Here is a 12081-nt window from a genome sequence, read left to right as displayed (position 1 = left end):
ATAGGAATCATGATTGCCCACCTGGGTGCCCCTTCCATTAGCAGCCAGACCAAGTAGGTGAATAGAAGGCAAAGGCCGGGATCCCTGTTAGAGACAGAAACCAGGTTCTCACATTTCAAGAGACAGAAACCAGGTTCTCACATTTCAAGATCCATCCTGACAACTCATTGCCCTCTGGGAATGGTTCTCACAGAGCCTGCCCTTTATGTTCACTAAAGTAAATTAGGCCTTCTCCATGTAGCTCTTTCATATTTTTCCCTCTGTTTTAGAAACCATTGTTCATCACTCCTGTCTGAATTTTCCTGATTGGTTACATTATCTCTCCTTCTTGCTCCCTCACTTAGGTACTAGGTGGTACTAAGAAATGGAACCCAGGACTTCATGCATGCCAGGCAAGCACTCTACCACTAAACCACATTCCCAACCCTCACTATCACTTTTGAACAGAGGTTGACTCATCACTGGCTGGTCTGAAGTGCAGTTTCCAATCCCTGAAGCTCATGTTCAAGAGAAAGAATGACTTAGTGTACTACTCCAAGTACAGTCTGAGGATCTACTGCTACAGAATTATCTGAGAGATGCCCAAATTAGAATCTGTATCTTGTAAAATCATCCACAAGCTCCTTGAGATTTGAATAGTGCTGGCTTAGAAAATTTTCCTGAACATGCAAGTATGGACATTGCTTATAATTCGGACACTTGTCAGGTCTAAGAGTCACATTGGTAATAGCATTACTAATTCTCTCTCTCTCTCTCCCTCCCTCTCTCTCTCAATAGCAGATGCTGGAAGGGATGTGTCCCAAAGGGTGCACTACTACATTGTTGGTGGAAACGTAAACTTGTTCAACCACTCTGGAAAACAGTGTGTAGGTTCCTCAAAAGACTAAACATAGAAGGTCCTGGAGTATGACTAATGGTAGAGTGCTTGCTTAGCATGCACAAAGCCCTGAGTTAGAGTCCTTGGTACCAAATACACGAATAAAAGCTGGAAGTGATGCTGTGACTCAAGTGTTAGCCTTGAGAAAGCTCAGGGACAGTGCCCAAGCCCTGAGTTCAAGCCCTAGGACTGGGGAAAAAAAAACCTAAGCATAGAGTTTCCCTATAACCTAGTGATCCCACTTCTGGGCATCTATCCAATTGACCACAAACAAGGCTATGCTAAAGCCACCAGCATGACCATATTCATTACAGCATTGTTTACATTAGGCAAGATATGGAATCAACCCTGGCGCCCTTCAATAAAGGAATGGATCAACCCCCTTATTTTATAGATGTAGAAACTAAGGTCTGAAAATAAAGTGCTAGGCGGAAGATGGCGCCATGACAATAGGGACGCTGCCTAGCTCTCTCTCACAAAAAGAGAGAACCAGGGAGTCCCATGAGCCAATTATCTTAAGAAATCCACAACAACAAACTCAAAAAGCAACGGAGAAGGACTCAAACCGGAAAAGAAATCCATATAAAGCTCACATCCAACTTTCTCAAAGAATTCGGAAGAGGACCTCTCCCCCACCCCTTGCCGCCTGCTCTGAGCTGGGAAAAGCGGCAGCGGAGGGCGCCTAGCAGGGCAGCCCCGACCGCTGCAGAAACCAGCATAGGACTGGGCCAGCGAGCCGCACAAGCAGCGGAACCCAGATGCGGAACCAGAACAACAAGCAGCGGAACCCAGACGTGGACCACAGGCAGCAGCGGAGATCCGAGGGGAGTGAAGGATTCTCCAACACCGTGCAGCACCCACAGAGGAACGCAGAGGCGTGAGTAGCTCAGCGGGTCCCCAAACCCATTGGGAAAGCAGAGCTGGTGCCAAGCAATAGAACTTAATTCAGTCCCTTCCTCCCTGCCCAAGAAAGACTGGCAGGAGCAGGGGGGCAAGGAATTTAGAATCCTGTCCCTTCCCTCAACAGCCCCCTCCCCTAGGCCATTGACTGGTGACTGACAGGCAGGCAGCGCGCTAAGACCCAGCACCCCACCAAGAGAGGCAGAGCTGTCCCAGCCCCCACCCACCCAACAGGCCCCTATCCCAGGCCTCTGACTGGAGTCCAACAGGCGGGCTATGCTAAGACCCAGCACCCCACCAAGGGAGGCAGAACTGTCCCAGCTCCCACCCGCCCAACAGGTTCCCCTCCCAGGCCACTGGGTCTGGAGAGTGGGGGGCACTGAGACCCTGCCTTACAACAGCAGGTGGGGTGTGCGGGAAAATAGGAGCCATCATATGTCACCCTCAAATCTTGAGCCGGGCATCCTCTAGCTGGGAATCCTGAGCAAGACAGCACCGAGGGGCCTCCCACAGTCACAGACTCCTGGCCAAAGTGGCAGAAACACAGCAGGGAATTGAAGGGCCGACCAGCAGCCAGGCTCATCTGCTGAGAATCGGAAAGGCGAGGCTACGCCCTTGGAGCCCAGGTCCTGGGAACAGAACAATCTCCTGCTGGTCCTGCTGAGAGCCCCTGGAAACTCCCAAACCTGAGACCCTTGGCTGGGCCCACCCCTGGAAGCAGCACAGGAAAACCAACCATCTGCCCAGCACTCTCAGACTGAAGTTCGCAGATCCATCCCACGGCCCACTGTGAGGCCACTGGTTGGGCTGAGAGCTAGTCGTGCAGCAACACATAAGTTTTATCTAATACTTTCCAAACTTTGTACTCAAATGCGCAACCTGCTTACCAACTTAGGTCAGTTATCCTTACGTTATACCTTTTCTTCATTACTATAATAATCATACACTCCTATGTTATTACTCTTGTACCTCCCCTGTTCTCTCTCATACTATTTTTCTATCTCTGGTCCTCTGTTCATCTTTCAACCCTTATAATGCATGGATCTACACTTGATGGCTGTTGAACAATACTGTATATCTAGGTGTTCAATTATACTCTAGGTCCAGAGGGACTTACATACAATAGAGATTGGATTGAGAGGCTTATTGTTTTGGTCATAAATCGGTTATCAGTGGTTGAATTAGACTGGTCTGTAAGTGCACAAAAAGAAAGAGTGATAATACCAATCAAAAATTGTGAACATCTAGTGTCTGCCAGCTAAAGAGGTCTAGGTTGGTTATATCTGAAAAACTATAATTGTGTTTAGTATTAATCTTGCTCCCATTTTCAAATAGGCAGAACAAGAAAGTCAAGAAAAATGTGAAATCAAGGAATAACATCCCCCGCCCAATATAAACAGACAATGGAACAGTCACTGGCAAACCTAGAGGAGAGTCTTCCAAGTGCTATACAAATGCAATTGATAAACATCATTAATGAAAAATGTGAAAATATAAAGAAAGAGATAATGGAGGAAGCCATAGCTAAACAAGAGGAAACCATTAACAAGGTGATAAATGAAAAAGAAGCCATAAAGGAGGCCATAATAAAGGTTTTTCAAAGAAAGATGGATGAATTCATAGAATCCACAAATAAAAAAGTGACCGAACTCCAGCAAATGTCCAAAGAAAATAAAGCTACTGAACTAACCACCTCAAATGGAAATCAAGGAGCTAAAGAAATCCATACATGATCTAAAAGAAGAGATGCAAGGCATCAAAAATGAGCAATTAGAAGCAAGGGAGAGGAAAAATAAAGTAGATAGCTTTGATAGCAGGTTAGACAATGCAGACAAGAGAATTTCTGGGGCTGAAGATAATTTAGTTATTATAGAGAAAGAACAGAAAATGAGTCAATCCAAATCTAGGAAATATGAGAGAGCGCTTCAGGAGGTCCAAGATACAATTAGGAAGCCTAATTTAAGGCTAATTGGTATTGAGGAGGGCGTGGAGAAAGAGGTCAATGGTATTGGAAATATACTTCAGGGAATCATCTCAGAGAATTTCCCAAATATCCACAAGGGCAGACCCATCCAGATACAAGAAGCTTTTAGAACCCCAAACAGACCTGACCAGAAAAGAACATCCCACCGCCACATCGTAATCCGAACTGGATCAATAGAAACCAAAAAAAGGATCCTAAAGGCAGCCAGGGAAAAGGGTTCAGTAACCTATAAAGGCAACCCAATAAGAATAAGCCCAGATTTCTCAGCAGAGACCATGCAAGCAAGAAGTGACTGGAAGCATATATGTCATGCCCTTAAGTCAAATAACTACCAACCAAGAATACTGTACCCAGCTAAGCTCTCATTCATAACTGAGGGAACAATAAAAACATTCCATTCCTGGGAAAAGCTGTAACAATATGTCGCAACAAAACCAGCACTACAAAAAATTCTCAAAGATGTTCTATACATAGAAAACCAAAATAAATGCAATATAGGGAAAGAAATGGCACCTAAACATCATACCAACTAAGTACCACAAGAACTGTCAAGACACAGGCCCTAATGAAAGCTTTTAAAAATGGTAGGAGCTAATAAATATCTCTCAATCCTAACTCTCAATATCAAAGGACTTAACTCTCCAATTAGATGACACAGTCTGTATAGTTGGATCAAAAAGCAAGATCCATCATTCTGCTGTCTTCAAGAGACACGTCTTACCAAAAAAAAAAAAAAACATTTTTTTGAAAGTGAGAGGTTGGAATAAACTCTATCAAGCTAACTGCCCCCATAAACAGGCTGGAATTGCCATTCTCATATCAGATAAAATAGACTTCAAACTAAAATTAGTGAGAAAAGACAAAGAAGGTTAATACATACTACTAAAGGGATCTGGCCTCTAGGAAGACACAACGATCCTAAATATCTACACACCCAATCCCAGAGCTCCAAACTTCATCAAGCAAACTTTACTTTCACTGAAACCATACATAGATCGAAACACAGTGATTGTTGGTGACTTTAAACACCACTATCACCTATGGACAGATCAACAAGGCAAAAACTCAACAGAGAAACCTTAGAATTGAACAACTATATAGACCAACTAGATCTAACAGACATCTGCAGAATATTCCACCCAGCAACAACACAATATACATTTTTTTCAGCAGCACATGGAACATTTTCCAAAATACACCACATCTTAGGCCATAAAACAAACCTGGACAGATTCAGAAACACTAAAATTATTCCCTGCATGCTCTCAGACCACAAAGGCATCAAATTGGAACTGAACACACATCTCCACCAACGAAAACCCTGTAACTCATGGAGATTGAACAACACATTGTTGAATCACCAATGGGTCATCGAAGAGATCAGAACAGAAATCCAACAGTTTATGAAATTTAACAATAAGGAGCACACAAAATACCAGCTCCTTTGTGACACGGCAAAGGCAGTACTCAGAGGAAAATTTATAGCTCTGAGTGCCTACAGCAACAAGTTGGAAAAATCGCAAACCAACAAGTTAATGCGTCACATTAAGCTCCTGGAAAAAGAGCAACAAACCAACCCTAATCCCAGTAGAAGGAAGCAAATTATTAAAATCAAAGCAGAATTAAATGATTTGGAATCCAAAGAAACTATAGAAAGAATCAACAAAACAAGGAGTTGGTTCTTTGAAAGAATTAACAAAATTGACAAACCCTTAGCAAATCTTACCAAAAAAAAGAAGAGAGCATACCAAAACAAACAAAATCGCAGACGAAAATGGTAATATCATGACAGAAATTGCCAAGATCCAGAGTATCATGAGGGAATACTTCTCAAACCTTTATGCCAACAAATTTGAGAATCTATTTCTAGAAGAAATAGATGAATTCCTAGCCAATATTAACATACCCACACTGAACCAAGAAGAACTAACCCAACTAAACAGGCCTATTTCAAGCACTGAAATAGAAATGGCAATAAGAGAACTTCCACCTAAGAAAAGCCCAGGGCCAGATGGATTCACAGCTGAATTCTATAAGGTCTTCAAAGCAGAGCTCACACCAATACTCCTCAAGCTCTTCAACGAAATTGAAAATGAAGGTTCTTTACCAAACTCATTCTATGAAGCCAGCATAACCCTCATCCCCAAACCAGACAGAGATTCATCAAAGAAAGAGAACTATAGACCTATTTCTTTGATGAACATCGATGCAAAACTTCTCAACAAAATACTGGCCAACCGTCTACAACAACTTATCAAAAAAATTATACACTATGATCAAACAGGATTCATCACAGGGAGGCAAAGCTGGTTCAACATACACAAATCAATTAATATAATTCAACACATCAACAGGAGCAAGGACAAAAATCACATGATTGTCTCAATAGATGCAGAAAAGGTATTTGACAAGATCCAACCCCCCTTTGTGCTAAAAGCTCTGGAGAAACTAGGAATCCATGGAACATTCCTCAATATAATAAAGGTTGTGTGTGACAAACCCACAGCTAGTATTATACTCAATGGCGAAAAGCTAAAGCCATTCCCTCTAAAAGCAGAAACGAGACAAGGATGCCCACTCTCTCCATTCCTCTTTAACATAGTATTAGAATTCCTAGCCAGTGCAATAAGGCAAGAAGCAAGCATAAAGGGGATCCAAGTAGGGAAAGAGGAAATAAAACTATCCCTCTTTGCAGATGACATGATCCTGTATTTAAAGAATCCTATAGACTCTACTCCCAAGCTCCTTGAGCTGATTCAAAACTTTGGAAGGGTAGCAGGCTATAAAATTAACCCTCAAAAATCAACTGCCTTCCTCTACGTCAACAGTGAGAGGAACTAGGCAACAATCAGGAAAGCAACTCCTTTCGCAATAGCCTCAAAGAAAATAAAGTACCTAGGAATTAGCTTAACTAAGAATGTAAAGGACCTTTTTGATGAAAACTTTAAAACCCTGAAAAAGGAAATTAAAGCAGAACTAAGGAAATGGAAAAACCTCCCATGCTCCTGGATTGAAAGAATCAACATCGTGAAAATGACAATCTTCCAAGGGCTATCTACAAATTCAATGCAATACCCATCAATATCCCAATGTCATTCTTTAAAGAAATAGAAGAGGCAATCCAAAATTTCATATAGAATAATAAAAGACCCCGTATAGCAAAAACACTTCTTAGCAGAAAGAACAGTGCAAGAGGAATTTCAATACCAAACTTCAGACTCTATTACAGAGCTATAATTATCAAAAGAGCTTGGTACTGGCACGAGAACAGACCTGAAGACCAATGGAATAGAACTGAGGATCCAGATATTAAACCACAGACCTATGGCCGCCTAATCTTTGACAAGGGAGCCAAAAAAATAGAATGGAAGAAAGATAGCCTCTTCAACAAGTTGTGCTGGCAGAACTGGTTAAGCACCTGCAGAAAACTAAAGTTGGATCCTTCTTTGTCACCCTGCACTAGAATTAACTCCAAATGGATCAAAGACCTGGAGGTAAAACCTGACACACTGAAAACTTTACAGGAAGGAATAGGAGACTCACTAATCCTCCTTGGCACAGGTTGAAACTTTCTTAATAAGGACCAAGAAACACAACAAATCAGAGAAAGGCTGGATAAGTGGGACTGCATTAAACTGCAGAGCTTTTGTATGGCAAAGGACATAGCTAGTAAATTAATTAGGAAGCCTACAGAGTGACAGAAGATCTTCACCAACCATACAGCGGACAAAGGCCTCATGTCTAAAATATATCAACAGCTCAAAAAATTGAATCACTCCAAAACTAATCTCCAAAGTAACAACCATCCCATTAAAAAATGGGCCAAAGACTTAAAGAGAGTCTTCTCTGAAGAGGAAACAAAAATGGCCTATAGACACATGGAGAAATGCTCAACATCTCTGGTCATAAAAGAAATGCAAATCAAAACAACGCTAAGATTCCACCTCACTCCAGTTAGAATGGCCAGGATCAAGAAAACTAATAACAACAGATGCTGGAGGGGATGTGGCCAGGAGGGATCATTACTACACTATTGGTGGGAGTGCAAACTCGTTCAACCACTATGGAAAGCAGTATGGCAGTGCCTCAAAAGGCTAAACATAGAGCTCCCCTATGACCCAGCAATTCCACTACTTGGCAGTTACCCAACCATCCAGAAACTAGGGCATACTAAATCCACTAGCACAACAATGTTCATTGCAGCATTATTCACCATAGCAAAAATATGGAACCAACCTAGATGTCCCTCAGTTGATGAGTGGATCAACAAGATGTGGTATTTGTACACAATGGAATTCTATACTACTGTCAGAAAAAACGACATCCACCCGTTTGTTAGGAAATGGAAAGACTTAGAAAAAATCATATTAAGTGAAGTAAGCCAGACTCAAAGGAACTTAGGCTCAATGGTTTCCCTCATTTATCATAATCTGTAGAAACCTTGGGCTCTACTAGCAGAGATTTGCAATAGAGCAAAACCTTGATACATAAGGCCATATAGTATGAACCTAATTGAAAGGACCTTCAGGATATTGAAACAAAAGCCACATAATGAGTGCTTGTTATCCTTAATGTACTATGTTATCTCTCATCTCTTTTGCTGTCCCTTGGTTATATCATATTGTTATAGTATCTCACTTTGTTATCTGATATATTGGATATATTTGTATTTAGTTATTTGAAATTGGATAGGGAAGGGGGGAAAACAAGATGAGGGTTGGGGATGGGGAGGAGGGAATTGGGGACCAAGACATATGAAAGGGTATCAATGTATGTGAATTAATGCACCTTCTATCTGGCAAATATCATGTAGTCCTTTTATTAATTACAATAAAAAATATTTTTAATAAAAGAAAAAAAGTGCTGAGATGTCATGTCAATGATGGTTTTATTTGACTTCAGAACCCAGAGATCTTCATTTCCCCATGTGGGTTCCCTTCAGTAAACAGTGCTGCCACAGGAAAAGTGCCCCTTCATGTCAGCCCATTAGGATGGGGCTGGAAAGGTAGAAAGAATGAGGGTGCCACAGAGACTCCATGTCACTGGTAAGAAGTGGAAACTAATGCTTGCCAAATTATGGATGAGTCCTGGAGTCTAGGAATCTATTGAAGATTCAATCTCTGGTGATACAGATAACACAAGACCTAGAACCTTCTTAAGGAGGTTTAAGGAAACAAGCACATAACAAATGCCCCCAGGTGCTCTTGGAGTCATTGTGTCCTGGCTGCAGCTGTGGAGAATTGTTGAATTCCATTCTCCATGTTGCTCTAAAAGCATTTCTAAGAGGCTCAGAGTGAGCAGAGTGCACTCTGGCAAATTGAAAACTATTTGTGACTAACCATCCATCAACATCTCTCAACATTCACCACCAAAAAGAGGTGGAGGCCAAAGGGGCAGAGGCCAAACTCAAGTCAGAGTGGGTGCTCGTGTTCTCAGTTGTCCCTGTCTTCCTGGACAACCAGAGAATAATATATATTCCTTTGTGTCCTTACCAAGGACACGTAAGGAGAACAAAGAAAAAGAAACTACCGAAGCTGTGGTTTTCCATATACTTCCTTATCAGGAATTGCAAGCATCTCAGAAATTAAAATAGAAAGTGCTTCTCACAGCCCTTCTGTAAATACTCATTCTGGTAATATTGTACCCACCCAATGTAATCGCCTCCATGCTGGGAATGTTTGTGAGGAATCATGGTTACTCAACAATCTTATTATTATTCAGTTTTATAAACTCAATTAACAATGAGAACACACTCCTTCCTGAGATTCAGTAGAGCATGTTCCTTGAGGAAAGAGATGATGCTGTTTAACATAAGCAACCATATTTTCTAATTTTTTTTTGCCAGTCCTGAGGCTTGAACTCAGGGCCTGGACGCTGTCCTGCACACTTTTTACTCAAGGCTAGCACTCTGCCACTTGAGCCACAGTGCCACTTCCGGCTTTTTCTGTGTATATGGTACCAAGGAATCAAGCCCAGGTCTTTGTTCATGTTAGGTGAGCTGTCTACCCCTAGGCTATGCTCCCTACTTCTAATTCTGTTACTATGCAGCTCAAATCCAGGCGAGAGTAAACTGCAAAGTTTAGGGATGACTGCCAAGATAAAAGACCAGAAATGACACCCATGAAGCTTTGGATAGTAGTTAATTTTGGAATCACTGGAGATGGAAAAAAATAGGAGCATAGGGTGGGGAAAAGATGAGCCACAAGTGATTTCCCACAAGAACTATAGATTTCCTACTTCCAGATGTTTGTTACATGAATATTTACTTGTGGTCAACTATTTTCCCCCTAGCACCAGGGTTTGAACCCAGGGCCTTCACTTGCTTGGCTAACACTCTACCATTTGAGCCGTGGCTGCAGTCCAACTCTTTCCTGGATGTTCTGGAGATACATCTATCAAGTTTGTCTGCTTAAGCTGATTTTGAACCATAGTCCCAGAGATCTCAGACTCCCAAAGGAAATAGAATTACAGGTATGAGTAGCACCATCCAACTTTGTGGTCAGTTTTGAACAATGCCATTTTCTTTTGTGAATTTTTTATTTGTAAGTTTATTATAATAGAAAAAAAATAAGGCCAAGGAACCAATCCAGATGCCCCTCAGTAGATGATTGGATCAAGATGATGTGGTATTTATACACAATGGAATTCTGTGCTGCCATCAGAAAGAATGACATCACCCCCATTTGTACGGAAATGGAAAGACTTGGAAAAAATCATATTAAATGAAGTAAGCCAGACCCAAAGGAACACAGGCTCAATGGTTTCCCTCATTTGTAATAATTAGTACATACCTAGGATTCTCCTAGCAGAGGATTGCAATAACGCAAAACCTAGATACATAAGGCCATATAGGATGAAGCTAAATGAATGGATCTCCAGGATATGGAAACAAGAGCTTTATCTTGTGTGATTGTTGTTCTCAATGTACTATGTTATTTCTCTTCTATGTTGCCCTTTGGTTAATCTCATATTGTTAACTGTATCTGACTTTGGTACCTGGCATATTATATATACGTTTATTTGTTTATTTGAAATAGGAAAGGGAAGGGGAGCAAACGAGGATTGGGAGGGGGTAGGGGAAGGGAATTGGGGACAAAAACATGAGAAGGGATATCAATGTGTGAGAAGTAAATGCACTTACTATCTGGCAGGTATAACTATAATGTTTCTATACATTGCAGTTAAAAAAAAGAAAAAAATTAAGGCCTAGAAGAAGAGACATGTACAAAGGTCCCATTTGATTGTATTCCCTTCAACAAAGGGCATCCAGTAGACTACATACATACATACATACATACATACATACATACATACATACATACATAAATACAGTATAATCTCTGACTCTGCTCCTCCTCTAGGTTACTCTAGAGTAGTTGATTAAGACTCCTTTTACTGACTATTTGCCCAAGGTAATTTAGCCACATAAACTGTTTCCCAGATATCTTTAGAGGCTTTGGAGGGCCCCTTACAAGAAAATAGCTGTAAATAAAGCATACATGTAGGGCTGTGTAGACAAAATGGGTTTGTGCTTCGGCAGCTCCCAAATCCTAGCTTTTGTTTGGGCTCCATAGTGACCTCAAAGAGTGACCTCTTAGGTGCTTCAGAATGTACTTTTAACTTCAGATCTAATGAATAACCAGTAGTAGTTACATACTAATAATATAGAGCACCAGAAAGCCATCAGGGGGATGGAACATGGGACAGGAAGCAGTCTTAATGGAAGAATGGAGAGAGGTGGCAGGGGGCGTATTTGTGTGTCAGGTGGTGAAGGGCTTGTCCTGGGATTGAGAACAGCTGGAGAGCCCTGGAGGCTGCTGGGTAATGGGCAGCATGCTGACCAGTGACTAGGTCTTCAGCCTATGTGGTGCAAACGAGCACAGGAATATGTGTAGTCAGTTAAAGTGAACATGGCTCCCAAAGCTCTCTGAGGAGTCTTGCTAATGGTGGAAGTGGATGGCACTAGAAAAGGCCTTAGGGGAGAACTTTGGGTCATGCAGACTTTCCTATAGCTTTCAAATAATACGTAAACAATGCCTCCTCCATATCCCATGGAAAAAAAAGGAAAAAAATAGCTATGACTTTTCAATAGCTCCTAGCACACAGAAGGTGATAGGACATTATAGGACAGAAATGCACTGTCCTTTCCTACACCCCATCACCTTGTTGAAATGAAAGTGGAAGGTTTGTCAAGTAGTCCTCTGGTTTTCTCCCAATAGAAAAGAATTGTTTCCTTCTAATCTTGTGTCTTAGTCCACCTGAGTCTTCTGAACAACAAAAGGCTTCAAAACAAACAAAAATTTGCCAGGCACCAGTGGCT

Source organism: Megascapheus bottae, chromosome 7, assembly GCF_031878675.1.
Source record: "Megascapheus bottae isolate mThoBot1 chromosome 7, mThoBot2.hap1, whole genome shotgun sequence".
Classification (NCBI taxonomy): Eukaryota; Metazoa; Chordata; class Mammalia; order Rodentia; family Geomyidae; genus Megascapheus; species Megascapheus bottae.
The sequence above is the reverse complement of the archived record's forward strand: the minus strand, read 5'-3'. Positions refer to the sequence as shown.